The sequence below is a fragment of the Pelodiscus sinensis genome, chromosome 8 (assembly GCF_052426305.1).
Source record: "Pelodiscus sinensis isolate ZL-2025 chromosome 8, ASM5242630v1, whole genome shotgun sequence".
Taxonomy (NCBI): Eukaryota; Metazoa; Chordata; order Testudines; family Trionychidae; genus Pelodiscus; species Pelodiscus sinensis.
The window spans coordinates 27206826-27212284 of NC_143059.1; positions in this window are offsets into that span (position 1 = coordinate 27206826).

Below are 5459 nucleotides of genomic sequence, written 5' to 3' on the forward strand. Positions count from 1 at the left end.
TGTATCAAAATAAATTTAAAAGCTACAATGAGAAATCAACATCATACTCATTTTATTTTACTTACAGGATCCCATTCTACCATCTAAAAATAAAAACTCAATGAGTCAAAAGGAGTTGCCCCTGTGTAATAACTTGTGTATAAGACAACAGGTCAAGTTCAGAACTGATGCATGCACATTCTGTTTTGCTGTGGATGATAGTATTTAAATGACCTCACAGGACACAAAGTTACAGCAATACTTCTAAATCTTAAAAAAAATTAAGAGTTTGGAATTTTTTACTTCAAATGACTAATCTATAATTCACCTTTTTCCATCCTGTAACAAACATTAAAGCTAGAAAATGGACTCCTGGTTTGAAGTTGTTTCCATTTCAGGGTGAACAATGTCAAGCACTTCATCTTAAAGTGTTTGAAGTTGACCACCCAAAAAATAAGGCACTTAAAAAATGGGGCCTTTTTGAAAATGTTGGCTTTTTGTGTGCTTTCATTAGATTCTACAGGATTTCACAGTTTTATATAACTTTCAAATAAACCTTTCCATCTGTCATATCAGCAGGAGGTAACTCAGTTGCCGTTATAATCATTCAATCAGTGTTCTCTTTCAGGCACCTCAAATATCCAAAGATTCTTTCATTTTCATTACTTTCACTTTCTAAAATCTTATGAACTATACACATTTTCTGACTGTTTGTGGGACAGAAAAAGTTAAGGTATGAAATAAAAACTTAGAAAAATTATGCTTTGTTTCCTTTTTTTCTTCACAAATCTGAGAATGAATTAAAGGCCAACTTCTACTAAAAGCACTTCAGAAGACTGAAAAACAAGCTGCCCTGTCTTGAAGATGTCTCAGTTTTTAATTGAACTAATTCCATTTTTACCTGCTCTGATGTCAACCTTAATTTTCATTCAGTTTCCATTTTGTATCCCTGGGAAGCTTCTCTCTGGTTCTGGCATGTTTCCCTGTCACACATTGATGAACACTGAGACAAAGAAATTGTTTAGTTTCCCAGCAATATCTGCCTCGTCTATTGCTAAGCACCCCACACTGTCCCTCATGGAACACATAATCTATCTCAGTGACCTCTTGCCGTGTGGAGACTTTCAAAATTTCATGTTGCTTTTATTTGCAACTTCTGCAACTATCTTCCTAATTTAGGCTTGACTATTTATGTTTTTCAATTTATGCTCAATGAAGAACAGTAATGAAAGATTTTCATGAGCACATTAAGTAAATCAATTAAATTGCTTATTTTGTGCACTTTTGGCTTTTTACATTCTTACATTCTTTTCTACACTCCATATTGATGTGTATATCTCATTCTCATTTTTAAAACTTTGTTTCCTTCCTATACGTCATTTCTGAGCTATGTACCCTGCAGTAGTACAGGCCAAGAAAATTGTGGAAGCAAAAGTGGATTTAAGCCACATTTGCATGTTCTGAATTCTTGGTCTAGCTAGGGATTTAGTCTTTGATTTAGATTTTGAAAGGCATTCTGTGGATGCTCTCATAGCCCAGAATGTCCAGAAACACTTCCTCCTTGCCCAACATGCGTCTGCTAACCCACAGTCATTCTATCAACACATCCCTACATCAGAGCTTGTATAATGCAGCATAGACCTGTTTCCTATGCCATCCTGGGAAGCAGAGTTATTCCCCAGAAGCCTGTTAAGAAAGCCAGGTGGTCCCTCTATATAAGGCGAATAACCATAAAAGAGCCATAATGGAGTTCAAAAGGGGGATGCTGCATTTCTCCCCAACTTCCTACTTATAGGCTGTGTCTACACTGGCCACTTATTCCAGAAAATCAGGGGCTTTTCCGGAATAACTTGCCAGCTGTCTACACTGGCCCCTTGAATTTCCGGAAAAGCACTGACGATCTACTGTAAAATTGTCAGTGTTTTTCCGGAAAAACTATGCTGCTCCCGTTCGGGCAAAAGTCCTTTTCCGGAAAACTGTTCCGGAAAAGGGCCAGTGTAGACAGCACAGTAGTGTTTTCCGCAAAAAAGCCCCGATCACGAAAATGACGATCGGGGCTTTTTTGCGGAAAAGTGCTTTTCCAGAAAAGCATGCTGCCAATGTAGACGTGCTTTTTCCAGAAATACTTATAACGGAAAACTGTTCCGTTTTAAGCATTTCCAGAAAAGGGTGCTAGTGTAGACGTAGCCATAGTGTTTTTGATTGAATTCAATCATCAATTAATTAAATCCACCATTTAATTTGATCAGAACCTTAGAAATTAAATAATTTGTATTAAAAATACACGCTCTATTTATTTTGATTAATTGTGGTCACTTTTGGCAGGTAGTACTAGATAATTCCATCACTCAAAGTAAGTTGCTTTAAAAATAAGTTGTCATTTTATTAACAAAGGCAGCCAACAGTCTGAATAAATCAAGAGTCCAGGGAAAATCCATATTTATTTCTAAAACAAAACACTGCAGCAGTCAGAAACTGTTACTGATGTTTTAAGGACACAGTGCAAGCTGTGATGTGTGCTCTGAAGAGCACACGGACAAAATCAACCATTTAATTTTGATCAAGATAACTGGAATGTAATTTATTCATTTCATGAAGAAGTAGGGTGACAAGACAGCAAGTGTGAATAATCAGGATGTGGTGAGCTAGCAATAGATAAGCAATCCCCCAATTATTGGGACTACTCTGATAATATTGGGACCTCTGGTCATGCTATGAGGAAGACGGTAAGATACATATTTGCTGGGTTGCCTGTGATACACCGTTCTGTTTTTCCTATTTTCCTTCTATATGCTTTGCATTTGTTTCAATTCCTAAAACTTTGTTCAAGTACATTTTTCTAATATTTGCTTTATAGACTCATAGACTTTAAGATCAGAAGGGACCATTATAATCATCTAGTCCAGTGGTCCCCAATGTTTTGGGGCTGCCGGGCGCCTGAGGGCGGGGCCGCTCACGTGCTGCGTGTACGGGGGCAGGGCCGCTCACAGGCCACGTGACTGGGGGCGGGGCCAAGCATGCGCCACACGCCCGAGGTCGACACCGGCATGTGCTGCGATCCCGGGCAGGGGCTGCCCAGGTTCCGCGCGGCCAGGGCCGGCGCGGGCACACGCGGCGCCGCTGGGGCCGGGGCCGGGGCCGGGGGGGCGGGGGTCCGGGGCCGGGGCGGGCACGCGCGGCGCCCCCGGGGGTGGGGCCGGGGCCAAGGCCAGGGCCAGCGCCAGGGCCGGCAAGAACACGTGCAGCACACCCGGGGGTGGGGGTCAAGGTTGGCACCGGCACGCGCAGTGCACCTGGGGCCGGGGCCAGCCATGCGCCCGGGGCTGGCACCTGCCACATGCCCGGGGGCAGGGCCAGCCCAGATTGCTCCGCGGGCGCACATAAAGGGCCCGGTGGGCGCCATGGCGCCTGCGGGCACCGGGTTGGGGACCACAGATCTAGTCTTACCCCCTGCACAGTGCAGGCCACAGAATCTCACCCACCCTCTCCTAGAATAATCCTCTCACCTATATCTCAGATATTGAAGTCCTCAAATGGTTTAAGGACCCCAAGATGCAGAGAATCCTCCAGCAAGTGATTCATGCCCCATGCTACAGAGGAAGGCGAAAAACCTCCAGGGCCTCCTTTACCAAGATTTAATAAATCTGTGGTCCTTTTTCTGAGGGCTCGCTCATGCTTATTCTAATTACATTCTTAATTAAAGTTTCAGTCTTAAAATGTGGTTGATGACTGGGTGCTAGGTTACAAGCATGGTTTCCAAAATGGCTATCTGCTTTTACAGTTAACAAGACTTCTTCACTATTTAAAGTGAACAAGGACACAGACTGTAAACAATTTGTTTTGGAATGGTACACGTCGCCTGTGGTTTCTGCACGAAAGAAGCAGGAAGAATTTGGGGTGGAAAGAGTGCCTACTTCATTTGGCCTAAAAGATCAATTTCCATTTTTTGCTGACCAAAAATCTGTAATGCATTAAACAATTTTTGTCATGTAATTAGCATCGCCAAGTCAACAACATAATATTTCATGGAAAATAAAGTTTCTTGTTCAGAAAACGAGTGCTCTTATTCTTGCCCTTCTCAGCAGCCTGGTTAGTTTCACATATGGTTGCATGTTTAATTAGTGATCCTTCTGTAAGTGTCTGCAATTAGCACAGTGATGATTAATAAAATAACCCCTTTAAAGCTCCATTTAGCCAACAGAACTGCACAATCAGGTATAATTAATTCATCATTAATAAATCATGGCTGATTAACTAATCTGTTGATTACAAACACATTACTGAACAGCATCCCACCTGAGCTCTGGTGATTTTTCTACACTAAACAGAAATGGAGACTAAGAAGAAATAAACAAAAAAAATCTGCATTAAACAGCAAGTATAATGGTTTGGTCAGGAAGATGTAGATAGGAGACATATTTAAAAGTTATTGGGCTTTGTTGATTATTTGTCCCTTTGGGGAAGAAAACCATACTGTCTATTTGTTAAATCTGGACAGGTGAACAATAACTGTTTCTTTAATGCAGATACATTTTTTTTTTTTCCGAACAGCATAGTTAGATTATAAGCAACATCCACTCCCCAAGTAGGCCTGCCTAGAGCAGTGAGCATCACAGAAAAATACAACATATGACAATTCCTCCAGTAGAACACCTGACAAGTGGGCAAGTCTATTTCAGAATTGAGCAGGGCCAGGCTGACTGTGAAATACGCTCTTTCAGCATTGTCCCAGGGCTGCTCCTATTACACGGTGTTAGGATTCCAGTACTGACAATTCCAAATGTTCAAAATCATAAGCCAGGCCCCAAAGAGCAGGGTGACCATGTTTCCCAATGATGAATATGGGACACCTGGTAAAATTACTCAAATTCAAGTGAGTTCAATGGCAATGAATCAGAACTATGCAATACAAGTGTTGAAATTAACATCAAGTTGACTGAGTCACTGTTAAAAAGAAATACTGCATAGTTGGAGTATTTTTATTTACCTTTTTATTAATACGGTTTGCATGGGGAGAGGTGACACACATTCCCTACATCTCTCACTTGGGGATGGGGGAGATTGACCAACCTGATCCAAATATCCTTGCCCAGTGCCCTCCAACCTCCATGCCTGGCTGGGTCACAGGAATTGATTGAACTGCCTCTCCTGGTACCACATCTTCTCGAGGCAACATAGGGGCTGTGTCTAGACTGGCAAGTTTTCCGCAAAAGCAGCCGCATTTGCGGAAAAACTTGCCAGCTGTCTACACTGGCCGCTTGATTTTGCGCGAAAGCACTGACGTTCTACTGTCCGAAATCAGTACTTCTTATGCAAATGCTTTGACGTTCCGTTCGGGCAAAAGCCCTTTTCAGAAATGCTTTTGTTCAAAAGGGCCAGTGTAGACAGCTGAAAACTGTTTTGCGCAAAAAAGCCCCGATGGCGAAAATGGCGATCGGGGCTTTCTTGCGCAAAACGCATCTAGATTGGCACGGACGCTT